Source organism: Anolis carolinensis, chromosome 1, assembly GCF_035594765.1.
Source record: "Anolis carolinensis isolate JA03-04 chromosome 1, rAnoCar3.1.pri, whole genome shotgun sequence".
Taxonomy (NCBI): domain Eukaryota; kingdom Metazoa; phylum Chordata; class Lepidosauria; order Squamata; family Dactyloidae; genus Anolis; species Anolis carolinensis.
In genome coordinates, this window is record NC_085841.1 from 162,702,949 (window position 1) to 162,716,948 (window position 14,000).

The window sequence follows — 14,000 nt, forward strand, 5'->3', positions numbered from 1 at the left end:
GGTTAGGTTTACTTTTATGGTTAGGGTTAGGGTTAGGGTTGGGGATAGGGTCAGGTTCTGGGTTTGGGTTTTGGATTGGGTTTGGGGTTACGTTAGGGTTAGGGTTAGGGTTCGGTTAGTATGGTATTTTTTTTTTATGTAGAAACACAGAACGGATGACTATGTCTTTTGTTGCCAAATTTGGTGTTATTTGCTCCAGTAGTTTTGTGGTTTAAGTTAAGGGAAACACAGTCAGAACATTTATATGCAAAATTGTTTTCTCTAGCGGATCCCGCTATTGAAAATTTAAATCCCTTTTACCATAGAGATTCCCAATTATCCAAATCTAGATTTTTGATACGTTTCTGGCGCAGGATATCATTACGGTTTATTTTGATGATTTTCTCGTTTATACTCTAGAACAATGTGGTCCAACCTTTAGGGTTAGGGTTAGGGTTAGGGCTAGGGTTGGGGTTAGGGTTTGGGTTTGGGTTAGGGTTAAGGTTAAGGTTAAGGTTTGGCTTTGGCTTTGGGTTGGGGTTGGGGTTGGGGTGGAGTTAGAGTTAGAGTTGTTAGAGTTAGAGCTAGAGTTAATGTGAAAGATTTTGTTGAGTTTTAGGGTTACGGTTAGGGTTAGGGTTTGGGTTGGGATGGAGGTTGGAGTAAAGTTAGAAGTAGGGTTAGGGTTTGGGTTAGGGTTAGCGTTAGTTTAGATAGAGTGAGAGATTTTGTTTAGGGTTAGGGTTAGGGTTGGGTTAGTTAGAGTTAGGGTTATGGTTGGGTTAGTTAGGGTTAGGGTTAGGGTTGGGGTTGGGGTTAGGGTAGGGTTAGTGTTAGGGTTAGGGTTCGGGGTAGGGTTAGTGTTAGGGTTAGGGTGGAGTTAGAGTTAGAGCTAGAGTTAATGTGAGAGATTTTGTTGAGTTTTAGGGTTAGGGTTACAGTTAGGGTTAGGGTTAGGGTTAGGGTTAGGGTTTGGGTTAGGGTTAGGGTTAGGGTTAGGGTTAGGGTGGAGTTAAAGTTAGAGCTAGGGTTAGGGTTAGGGATAGGGTCAGGGTCTGGGTTTGGGTTTGGGTTGGGTTTGGGGTTGCGTTATGGTTAGGGTTTGGGTTCGGGTTAGGGTTCGGGTTGGGGTAAAGTTAGAATTAGGGTAAGAGTTAGGGTTAGGGTTAGGGTTGAGTTAGATAGAGTGAGAGATTTTGATGTGTGTAAAGAAGTGTGATGACAGGGATGGAATCTTTTTGGATCCCACCGCTGCTACCAAATGTAAAGAAGTGTGATGACAGGGATGGAATCTTTTTGGACCCCACCGCTGCCACCAAATTGCGAAGGATTCACCTTCTACCTCTATGTATTCCACTTTTCAATGTTGTCGCTGCCACCACCTTTGAAAGATGCTTTGCTCAAATAATAAGCAACATTTGAAGAAACAGTAACTTGTTTATTTATAGCACAAAGCTTGATGGTTGCAAGAATGTTATATCTTGAGGTGAACGATGTTACTTCTGTACAGTAAATGTTGCAAGATTTCTCAATAGTTTCACTGAGCTTAGTATGGTATCAGCTTTATATTACTTGTTTCTTTCAGTTAGGAATACTGTCCTTCTTGAACTTAGTTGACCTGTACCCGATCAAACTTGGATTGGGGAGTTTAACTGGTTAACCCTAGTCCTCCTTGACTTAGGGATATAGCCTCAGCTCTTTAGTTATTCCTACTAAAGACTCAGCAACTTTAATTTTAGCCCTTCTCCGCTAAAACTCTCTAGCTGCTCAACTTCCTCCCACAATCTCTTTTTTTCGATCACCCTCCTTTCTCACTGAACAGAACCAACTGCTCTGCTCAACCGACAAACTCCAACTGCCGAATTCCAACTGCTAAATTTTTGAATTCTAAGGCTTCCACCAGCAAGGTGAAGCCACGCCCCTTTTCCTGGCCATGCCTTAGAGGCTCCCAGCTTCTGTATAAGAATAGCTGAAATATACAACCTTAAACAGTCAACCCTAACATAGCAATCATGAATAAAACACAATGATCATGACATCTTTACAATGTGTTTTAGGGTTAAGGTTAGGGTTAGGGTTGTGTTAGATAGAGTGATTTTGTTTAGGGTTAGGGTTAGGGTTAGGGTTGTTAGAGTTAGAGCTAGAATTAATGTGAAAGATTTTGTTGAGTTTTAGGGTTACGGTTAGGGTTAGGGTTAGGGTTTGGGTTGGGATGGAGGTTGGAGTAAAGTTAGAAGTAGGGTTAGGGTTTGGGTTAGGGTTAGGGTTGAGTTAGATAGAGTGAGAGATTTTGTTGAGTTTTAGGGTTAGCGTTAGTTTAGATAGAGTGAGAGATTTTGTTTAGGGTTAGGGTTAGGGTTGGGTTAGTTAGAGTTAGGGTTATGGTTGGGTTAGTTAGGGTTAGGGTTAGGGTTGGGGTTGGGGTTAGGGTAGGGTTAGTGTTAGGGTTAGGGTTCGGGGTAGGGTTAGTGTTAGGGTTAGGGTGGAGTTAGAGTTAGAGCTAGAGTTAATGTGAGAGATTTTGTTGAGTTTTAGGGTTAGGGTTACGGTTACGGTTAGGGTTAGGGTTCGGGTTTGGGTTAGGGTTAGGGTTAGGGATAGGGTTAGGGTTAGGGTTAGGGTGGAGTTAGAGTTAGAGCTAGGGTTAGGGTTAGGGATAAGGTCAGGGTCTGGGTTTGGGTTTGGGTTTGGGATGGGTTTGGGGTTGCGTTATGGTTAGGGTTTGGGTTCGGGTTAGGGTTCGGGTTGGGGTAAAGTTAGAATTAGGGTAAGAGTTAGGGTTAGGGTTAGGGTTGAGTTAGATAGAGTGAGAGATTTTGATGTGTGTAAAGAAGTGTGATGACAGGGATGGAATCTTTTTGGATCCCACTGCTGCCACCAAATGTAAAGAAGTGTGATGACAGGGATGGAATCTTTTTGGACCCCACCGCTGCCACCAAATTGCGAAGGATTCACCTTCTACCTCTATGTATTCCACTTTTCAATGTTGTCGCTGCCACCACCTTTGAAAGATGCTTTGCTCAAATAATAAGCAACATTTGAAGAAACAGTAACTTGTTTATTTATAGCACAAAGCTTGATGGTTGCAAGAATGTTATATCTTGAGGTGAACGATGTTACTTCTGTACAGTAAATGTTGCAAGATTTCTCAATAGTTTCACTGAGCTTAGTATGGTATCAGCTTTATATTACTTGTTTCTTTCAGTTAGGAATACTGTCCTTCTTGAACTTAGTTGACCTGTACCCGATCAAACTTGGATTGGGGAGTTTAACTGGTTAACCCTAGTCCTCCTTGACTTAGGGATATAGCCTCAGCTCTTTAGTTATTCCTACTAAAGACTCAGCAACTTTAATTTTAGCCCTTCTCCGCTAAAACTCTCTAGCTGCTCAACTTCCTCCCACAATCTCTTTTTTTCGATCACCCTCCTTTCTCACTGAACAGAACCAACTGCTCTGCTCAACCGACAAACTCCAACTGCCGAATTCCAACTGCTAAATTTTTGAATTCTAAGGCTTCCACCAGCAAGGTGAAGCCACGCCCCTTTTCCTGGCCATGCCTTAGAGGCTCCCAGCTTCTGTATAAGAATAGCTGAAATATACAAGAATAGCTAAAACTCTCTAGCTGCTCAACTTCCTCCCACAATCTCTTTTTTTCGATCACCCTCCTTTCTCACTGAACAGAACCAACTGCTCTGCTCAACCGACAAACTCCAACTGCCGAATTCCAACTGCTAAATTTTTGAATTCTAAGGCTCCCACCAGCAAGGTGAAGCCACGCCCCTTTTCCTGGCCATGCCTTAGAGGCTCCCAGCTTCTGTATAAGAATAGCTGAAATATACAACCTTAAACAGTCAACCCTAACATAGCAATCATGAATAAAACACAATGATCATGACATCTTTACAATGTGTTTTAGGGTTAAGGTTAGGGTTAGGGTTGTGTTAGATAGAGTGATTTTGTTTAGGGTTAGGGTTAGGGTTAGGGTTGTTAGAGTTAGAGCTAGAATTAATGTGAGAGATTTTGTTGAGTTTTAAGGTTAGGGTTACGGTTAGGGTTACTTTTAGGGTTAGGGTTAGGGTTAGGGTTGTGGTCGTGGTCAGGGTTGGGGTCGGGGTCGGTTTCGGGTTAGGGTTAGGGTTAGAGATAGGGTCAGGGTCTGGGTTTGTGTTTGGGTTGGGTTTGGGGTTGTGTTAGGGTTAGGGTTAGGGTTTTTGTTAGGGTTAGGGTTAGGTTTCGGGTTGGGATGGGGGTTGGGGTAAAGTTAGAATTAGGGTAAGGGTTAGGGTTATGGTTAGGGTTATGGTTGAGGTAAATAGAGTGAGAGATTTTGTTGAGTTTTAGGGTTATAGTTTGGGTTAGGGTTGGGTTAGATAGAATGAGATATTTTGGTTAGGGCTAGGGTTGGGTTAGTTAGGGTTAGGGTTACGTTAGTTAGGGTTGGGGTTGCACTTGGGGTTGGACCTGGGCTTGGGGTTGGGGTTGGGGTTGGGGCTGGGGTAGGGTTCTGGTTAGGGTTAGGGTTCTGGTTAGGGTTAGGGTTAGGATTCTGTTTAGGGTTAGGGTTAGGGTTAGTGTTCGGGTGGAGTTAATGTGAGAGATTTTGTTGAGTTTTAGGGTTAGGGTTACGGTTACGGTTAGGTTTACTTTTATGGTTAGGGTTAGGGTTAGGGTTGGGGATAGGGTCAGGTTCTGGGTTTGGGTTTTGGATTGGGTTTGGGGTTACGTTAGGGTTAGGGTTAGGGTTCGGTTAGTATGGTATTTTTTTTTTATGTAGAAACACAGAACGGATGACTATGTCTTTTGTTGCCAAATTTGGTGTTATTTGCTCCAGTAGTTTTGTGGTTTAAGTTAAGGGAAACACAGTCAGAACATTTATATGCAAAATTGTTTTCTCTAGCGGATCCCGCTATTGAAAATTTAAATCCCTTTTACCATAGAGATTCCCAATTATCCAAATCTAGATTTTTGATACGTTTCTGGCGCAGGATATCATTACGGTTTATTTTGATGATTTTCTCGTTTATACTCTAGAACAATGTGGTCCAACCTTTAGGGTTAGGGTTAGGGTTAGGGCTAGGGTTGGGGTTAGGGTTTGGGTTTGGGTTAGGGTTAAGGTTAAGGTTAAGGTTTGGCTTTGGCTTTGGGTTGGGGTTGGGGTTGGGGTGGAGTTAGAGTTAGAGTTGTTAGAGTTAGAGCTAGAGTTAATGTGAAAGATTTTGTTGAGTTTTAGGGTTACGGTTAGGGTTAGGGTTAGGGTTTGGGTTGGGATGGAGGTTGGAGTAAAGTTAGAAGTAGGGTTAGGGTTTGGGTTAGGGTTAGGATTGAGTTAGATAGAGTGAGAGATTTTGTTGAGTTTTAGGGTTAGCGTTAGTTTAGATAGAGTGAGAGATTTTGTTTAGGGTTAGGGTTAGGGTTGGGTTAGTTAGAGTTAGAGTTATGGTTGGGTTAGTTAGGGTTAGGGTTAGGGTTGGGGTTGGGGTTAGGGTAGGGTTAGTGTTAGGGTTAGGGTTAGGGTTAGGGTTTGGGTTAGGGTTAGGGTTAGGGTTAGGGTTAGGGTGGAGTTAGAGTTAGAGCTAGGGTTAGGGTTAGGGATAAGGTCAGGGTCTGGGTTTGGGTTTGGGTTTGGGATGTGTTTGGGGTTGCGTTATGGTTAGGGTTTGGGTTCGGGTTAGGGTTCGGGTTGGGGTAAAGTTAGAATTAGGGTAAGAGTTAGGGTTAGGGTTAGGGTTGAGTTAGATAGAGTGAGAGATTTTGATGTGTGTAAAGAAGTGTGATGACAGGGATGGAATCTTTTTGGATCCCACCGCTGCCACCAAATGTAAAGAAGTGTGATGACAGGGATGGAATCTTTTTGGACCCCACCGCTGCCACCAAATTGCGAAGGATTCACCTTCTACCTCTATGTATTCCACTTTTCAATGTTGTCGCTGCCACCACCTTTGAAAGATGCTTTGCTCAAATAATAAGCAACATTTGAAGAAGCAGTAACTTGTTTATTTATAGCACAAAGCTTGATGGTTGCAAGAATGTTATATCTTGAGGTGAACGATGTTACTTCTGTACAGTAAATGTTGCAAGATTTCTCAATAGTTTCACTGAGCTTAGTATGGTATCAGCTTTATATTACTTGTTTCTTTCAGTTAGGAATACTGTCCTTCTTGAACTTAGTTGACCTGTACCCGATCAAACTTGGATTGGGGAGTTTAACTGGTTAACCCTAGTCCTCCTTGACTTAGGGATATAGCCTCAGCTCTTTAGTTATTCCTACTAAAGACTCAGCAACTTTAATTTTAGCCCTTCTCCGCTAAAACTCTCTAGCTGCTCAACTTCCTCCCACAATCTCTTTTTTTCGATCACCCTCCTTTCTCACTGAACAGAACCAACTGCTCTGCTCAACCGACAAACTCCAACTGCCGAATTCCAACTGCTAAATTTTTGAATTCTAAGGCTTCCACCAGCAAGGTGAAGCCACGCCCCTTTTCCTGGCCATGCCTTAGAGGCTCCCAGCTTCTGTATAAGAATAGCTGAAATATACAACCTTAAACAGTCAACCCTAACATAGCAATCATGAATAAAACACAATGATCATGACATCTTTACAATGTGTTTTAGGGTTAAGGTTAGGGTTAGGGTTGTGTTAGATAGAGTGATTTTGTTTAGGGTTAGGGTTAGGGTTAGGGTTGTTAGAGTTAGAGCTAGAATTAATGTGAGAGATTTTGTTGAGTTTTAAGGTTAGGGTTACGGTTAGGGTTACTTTTAGGGTTAGGGTTAGGGTTAGGGTTAGGGTTGTGGTCGTGGTCAGGGTTGGGGTCGGGGTCGGTTTCGGATTAGGGTTAGGGTTAGAGATAGGGTCAGGGTCTGGGTTTGTGTTTGGGTTGGGTTTGGGGTTGTGTTAGGGTTAGGGTTAGGGTTATGGTTAGGGTTATGGTTGAGGTAAATAGAGTGAGAGATTTTGTTGAGTTTTAGGGTTATAGTTTGGGTTAGGGTTGGGTTAGATAGAATGAGATATTTTGGTTAGGGCTAGGGTTGGGTTAGTTAGGGTTAGGGTTAGGTTAGTTAGGGTTGGGGTTGCACTTGGGGTTGGACCTGGGCTTGGGGTTGGGGTTGGGGTTGGGGCTGGGGTAGGGTTCTGGTTAGGGTTAGGGTTCTGGTTAGGGTTAGGTTTAGGGTTAGTGTTCGGGTGGAGTTAATGTGAGAGATTTTGTTGAGTTTTAGGGTTAGGGTTACGGTTACGGTTAGGTTTACTTTTATGGTTAGGGTTAGGGTTAGGGTTGGGGATAGGGTCAGGTTCTGGGTTTGGGTTTTGGATTGGGTTTGGGGTTACGTTAGGGTTAGGGTTAGGGTTCGGTTAGTATGGTATTTTTTTTTTTTTATGTAGAAACACAGAACGGATGACTATGTCTTTTGTTGCCAAATTTGGTGTTATTTGCTCCAGTAGTTTTGTGGTTTAAGTTAAGGGAAACACAGTCAGAACATTTATATGCAAAATTGTTTTCTCTAGCGGATCCCGCTATTGAAAATTTAAATCCCTTTTACCATAGAGATTCCCAATTATCCAAATCTAGATTTTTGATACGTTTCTGGCGCAGGATATCATTACGGTTTATTTTGATGATTTTCTCGTTTATACTCTAGAACAATGTGGTCCAACCTTTAGGGTTAGGGTTAGGGTTAGGGCTAGGGTTGGGGTTAGGGTTTGGGTTTGGGTTAGGGTTAAGGTTAAGGTTAAGGTTTGGCTTTGGCTTTGGGTTGGGGTTGGGGTTGGGGTGGAGTTAGAGTTAGAGTTGTTAGAGTTAGAGCTAGAGTTAATGTGAGAGATTTTGTTGAGTTTTAGGGTTACGGTTAGGGTTAGGGTTAGGGTTTGGGTTGGGATGGAGGTTGGAGTAAAGTTAGAAGTAGGGTTAGGGTTTGGGTTAGGGTTAGGGTTGAGTTAGATAGAGTGAGAGATTTTGTTGAGTTTTAGGGTTAGCGTTAGTTTAGATAGAGTGAGAGATTTTGTTTAGGGTTAGGGTTAGGGTTGGGTTAGTTAGAGTTACGGTTATGGTTGGGTTAGTTAGGGTTAGGGTTAGGGTTGGGGTTGGGGTTAGGGTAGGGTTAGTGTTAGGGTTAGGGTTCGGGGTAGGGTTAGTGTTAGGGTTAGGGTGGAGTTAGAGTTAGAGCTAGAGTTAATGTGAGAGATTTTGTTGAGTTTTAGGGTTAGGGTTACGGTTACGGTTAGGGTTAGGGTTAGGGTTAGGGTTAGGGTTAGGGTGGAGTTAAAGTTAGAGCTAGGGTTAGGGTTAGGGATAGGGTCAGGGTCTGGGTTTGGGTTTGGGTTTGGGATGGGTTTGGGGTTGCGTTATGGTTAGGGTTTGGGTTCGGGTTAGGGTTCGGGTTGGGGTAAAGTTAGAATTAGGGTAAGAGTTAGGGTTAGGGTTAGGGTTGAGTTAGATAGAGTGAGAGATTTTGATGTGTGTAAAGAAGTGTGATGACAGGGATGGAATCTTTTTGGATCCCACCGCTGCCACCAAATGTAAAGAAGTGTGATGACAGGGATGGAATCTTTTTGGACCCCACCGCTGCCACCAAATTGCGAAGGATTCACCTTCTACCTCTATGTATTCCACTTTTCAATGTTGTCGCTGCCACCACCTTTGAAAGATGCTTTGCTCAAATAATAAGCAACATTTGAAGAAACAGTAACTTGTTTATTTATAGCACAAAGCTTGATGGTTGCAAGAATGTTATATCTTGAGGTGAACGATGTTACTTCTGTACAGTAAATGTTGCAAGATTTCTCAATAGTTTCACTGAGCTTAGTATGGTATCAGCTTTATATTACTTGTTTCTTTCAGTTAGGAATACTGTCCTTCTTGAACTTAGTTGACCTGTACCCGATCAAACTTGGATTGGGGAGTTTAACTGGTTAACCCTAGTCCTCCTTGACTTAGGGATATAGCCTCAGCTCTTTAGTTATTCCTACTAAAGACTCAGCAATTTTAATTTTAGACCTTCTCCGCTAAAACTCTCTAGCTGCTCAACTTCCTCCCACAATCTCTTTTTTTCGATCACCCTCCTTTCTCACTGAACAGAACCAACTGCTCTGCTCAACCGACAAACTCCAACTGCCGAATTCCAACTGCTAAATTTTTGAATTCTAAGGCTTCCACCAGCAAGGTGAAGCCACGCCCCTTTTCCTGGCCATGCCTTAGAGGCTCCCAGCTTCTGTATAAGAATAGCTGAAATATACAACCTTAAACAGTCAACCCTAACATAGCAATCATGAATAAAACACAATGATCATGACATCTTTACAATGTGTTTTAGGGTTAAGGTTAGGGTTAGGGTTGTGTTAGATAGAGTGATTTTGTTTAGGGTTAGGTTTAGGGTTAGGGTTGTTAGAGTTAGAGCTAGAATTAATGTGAGAGATTTTGTTGAGTTTTAAGGTTAGGGTTACGGTTAGGGTTACTTTTAGGGTTAGGGTTAGGGTTAGGGTTGTGGTCGTGGTCAGGGTTGGGGTCGGGGTCGGTTTCGGGTTAGGGTTAGGGTTAGAGATAGGGTCAGGGTCTGGGTTTGTGTTTGGGTTGGGTTTGGGGTTGTGTTAGGGTTAGGGTTAGGGTTTTTGTTAGGGTTAGGGTTAGGTTTCGGGTTGGGATGGGGGTTGGGGTAAAGTTAGAATTAGGGTAAGGGTTAGGGTTATGGTTAGGGTTATGGTTGAGGTAAATAGAGTGAGAGATTTTGTTGAGTTTTAGGGTTATAGTTTGGGTTAGGGTTGGGTTAGATAGAATGAGATATTTTGGTTAGGGCTAGGGTTGGGTTAATTAGGGTTAGGGTTAGGTTAGTTAGGGTTGGGGTTGCACTTGGGGTTGGACCTGGGCTTGGGGTTGGGCTTGGGGTTGGGGCTGGGGTAGGGTTCTGGTTAGGGTTAGGGTTCTGGTTAGGGTTAGGGTTAGGATTCTGTTTAGGGTTAGGGTTAGGGTTAGTGTTCGGGTGGAGTTAATGTGAGAGATTTTGTTGAGTTTTAGGGTTAGGGTTACGGTTACGGTTAGGTTTACTTTTATGGTTAGGGTTAGGGTTAGGGTTGGGGATAGGGTCAGGTTCTGGGTTTGGGTTTTGGATTGGGTTTGGGGTTACGTTAGGGTTAGGGTTAGGGTTCGGTTAGTATGGAATTTTTTTTTTATGTAGAAACACAGAACGGATGACTATGTCTTTTGTTGCCAAATTTGGTGTTATTTGCTCCAGTAGTTTTGTGGTTTAAGTTAAGGGAAACACAGTCAGAACATTTATATGCAAAATTGTTTTCTCTAGCGGATCCCGCTATTGAAAATTTAAATCCCTTTTACCATAGAGATTCCCAATTATCCAAATCTAGATTTTTGATACGTTTCTGGCGCAGGATATCATTACGGTTTATTTTGATGATTTTCTCATTTATACTCTAGAACAATGTGGTCCAACCTTTAGGGTTAGGGTTAGGGTTAGGGCTAGGGTTGGGGTTAGGGTTTGGGTTTGGGTTAGTGTTAAGGTTAAGGTTTAGGTTTGGCTTTGGCTTTGGGTTGGGGTTGGGGTTGGGGTGGAGTTAGAGTTAGAGTTGTTAGAGTTAGAGCTAGAGTTAATGTGAGAGATTTTGTTGAGTTTTAGGGTTACGGTTAGGGTTAGGGTTAGGGTTTGGGTTGGGATGGAGGTTGGAGTAAAGTTAGAAGTAGGGTTAGGGTTTGGGTTAGGGTTAGGGTTGAGTTAGATAGAGTGATTTTGTTGAGTTTTAGGGTTAGCGTTAGTTCAGATAGAGTGAGAGATTTTGTTTAGGGTTAGGGTTAGGGTTGGGTTAGTTAGAGTTAGGGTTATGGTTGGGTTAGTTAGGGTTAGGGTTAGGGTTGGGGTTGGGGTTAGGGTAGGGTTAGTGTTAGGGTTAGGGTTCGGGGTAGGGTTAGTGTTAGGGTTAGGGTGGAGTTAGAGTTAGAGCTAGAGTTAATGTGAGAGATTTTGTTGAGTTTTAGGGTTAGGGTTACGGTTAGGGTTAGGGTTAGGGTTAGGGTTAGGGTTAGGGTTAGGGTTTGGGTTAGGGTTAGGGTTAGGGTTAGGGTGGAGCTAAAGTTAGAGCTAGGGTTAGGGTTAGGGATAGGGTCAGGGTCTGGGTTTGGGTTTGGGTTTGGGTTGGGTTTGGGGTTGCGTTATGGTTAGGGTTTGGGTTCGGGTTAGGGTTCGGGTTGGGGTAAAGTTAGAATTAGGGTAAGAGTTAGGGTTAGGGTTAGGGTTGAGTTAGATAGAGTGAGAGATTTTGATGTGTGTAAAGAAGTGTGATGACAGGGATGGAATCTTTTTGGATCCCACCGCTGCCACCAAATGTAAAGAAGTGTGATGACAGGGATGGAATCTTTTTGGACCCCACCGCTGCCACCAAATTGCGAAGGATTCACCTTCTACCTCTATGTATTCCACTTTTCAATGTTGTCGCTGCCACCACCTTTGAAAGATGCTTTGCTCAAATAATAAGCAACATTTGAAGAAACAGTAACTTGTTTATTTATAGCACAAAGCTTGATGGTTGCAAGAATGTTATATCTTGAGGTGAACGATGTTACTTCTGTACAGTAAATGTTGCAAGATTTCTCAATAGTTTCACTGAGCTTAGTATGGTATCAGCTTTATATTACTTGTTTCTTTCAGTTAGGAATACTGTCCTTCTTGAACTTAGTTGACCTGTACCCGATCAAACTTGGATTGGGGAGTTTAACTGGTTAACCCTAGTCCTCCTTGACTTAGGGATATAGCCTCAGCTCTTTAGTTATTCCTACTAAAGACTCAGCAACTTTAATTTTAGCCCTTCTCCGCTAAAACTCTCTAGCTGCTCAACTTCCTCCCACAATCTCTTTTTTTCGATCACCCTCCTTTCTCACTGAACAGAACCAACTGCTCTGCTCAACCGACAAACTCCAACTGCCGAATTCCAACTGCTAAATTTTTGAATTCTAAGGCTTCCACCAGCAAGGTGAAGCCACGCCCCTTTTCCTGGCCATGCCTTAGAGGCTCCCAGCTTCTGTATAAGAATAGCTGAAATATACAACCTTAAACAGTCAACCCTAACATAGCAATCATGAATAAAACACAATGATCATGACATCTTTACAATGTGTTTTAGGGTTAAGGTTAGGGTTAGGGTTGTGTTAGATAGAGTGATTTTGTTTAGGGTTAGGGTTAGGGTTAGGGTTGTTAGAGTTAGAGCTAGAATTAATGTGAGAGATTTTGTTGAGTTTTAAGGTTAGGGTTACGGTTAGGGTTACTTTTAGGGTTAGGGTTAGGGTTAGGGTTGTGGTCGTGGTCAGGGTTGGGGTCGGGGTCGGTTTCGGGTTAGGGTTAGGGTTAGAGATAGGGTCAGGGTCTGGGTTTGTGTTTGGGTTGGGTTTGGGGTTGTGTTAGGGTTAGGGTTAGGGTTTTTGTTAGGGTTAGGGTTAGGTTTCGGGTTGGGATGGGGGTTGGGGTAAGTTAGAATTAGGGTAAGGGTTAGGGTTATGGTTAGGGTTATGGTTGAGGTAAATAGAGTGAGAGATTTTGTTGAGTTTTAGGGTTATAGTTTGGGTTAGGGTTGGGTTAGATAGAATGAGATATTTTGGTTAGGGCTAGGGTTGGGTTAGTTAGGGTTAGGGTTAGGTTAGTTAGGGTTGGGGTTGCACTTGGGGTTGGACCTGGGCTTGGGGTTGGGGTTGGGGTTGGGGCTGGGGTAGGGTTCTGGTTAGGGTTAGGGTTCTGGTTAGGGTTAGGGTTAGGATTCTGTTTAGGGTTAGGGTTAGGGTTAGTGTTCGGGTGGAGTTAATGTGAGAGATTTTGTTGAGTTTTAGGGTTAGGGTTACGGTTACGGTTAGGTTTACTTTTATGGTTAGGGTTAGGGTTAGGGTTGGGGATAGGGTCAGGTTCTGGGTTTGGGTTTTGGATTGGGTTTGGGGTTACGTTAGGGTTAGGGTTAGGGTTCGGTTAGTATGGTATTTTTTTTTTATGTAGAAACACAGAACGGATGACTATGTCTTTTGTTGCCAAATTTGGTGTTATTTGCTCCAGTAGTTTTGTGGTTTAAGTTAAGGGAAACACAGTCAGAACATTTATATGCAAAATTGTTTTCTCTAGCGGATCCCGCTATTGAAAATTTAAATCCCTTTTACCATAGAGATTCCCAATTATCCAAATCTAGATTTTTGATACGTTTCTGGCGCAGGATATCATTACGGTTTATTTTGATGATTTTCTCGTTTATACTCTAGAACAATGTGGTCCAACCTTTAGGGTTAGGGTTAGGGTTAGGGCTAGGGTTGGGGTTAGGGTTTGGGTTTGGGTTAGGGTTAAGGTTAAGGTTAAGGTTTGGCTTTGGCTTGGGGTTGGGGTTGGGGTTGGGGTTGAGTTAGAGTTAGAGTTGTTAGAGTTAGAGCTAGAGTTAATGTGAGAGATTTTGTTGAGTTTTAGGGTTACGGTTAGGGTTAGGGTTAGGGTTTGGGTTGGGATGGAGGTTGGAGTAAAGTTAGAAGTAGGGTTAGGGTTTGGGTTAGGGTTAGGGTTGAGTTAGATAGAGTGAGAGATTTTGTTGAGTTTTAGGGTTAGCGTTAGTTTAGTTAGAGTGAGAGATTTTGTTTAGGGTTAGGGTTAGGGTTGGGTTAGTTAGAGTTAGGGTTATGGTTGGGTTAGTTAGGGTTAGGGTTAGGGTTGGGGTTGGGGTTAGGGTAGGGTTAGTGTTAGGGTTAGGGTTCGGGGTAGGGTTAGTGTTAGGGTTAGGGTGGAGTTAGAGTTAGAGCTAGAGTTAATGTGAGAGATTTTGTTGAGGGTTAGGGTTAGGGTTAGGGTTAGGGTTAGGGTTAGGGTTAGGGTTAGGGTTAGGGTTAGGGTTAGGGTTAGGGTTTGGGTTAGGGTTAGGGTTAGGGTTATGGTTAGGGTTAGGGTGGAGTTAAAGTTAGAGCTAGGGTTAGGGTTAGGGATAGGGTCAGGGTCTGGGTTTGGGTTTGGGTTGGGTTTGGGGTTGCGTTATGGTTAGGGTTTGGGTTCGGGTTAGGGTTCGGGTT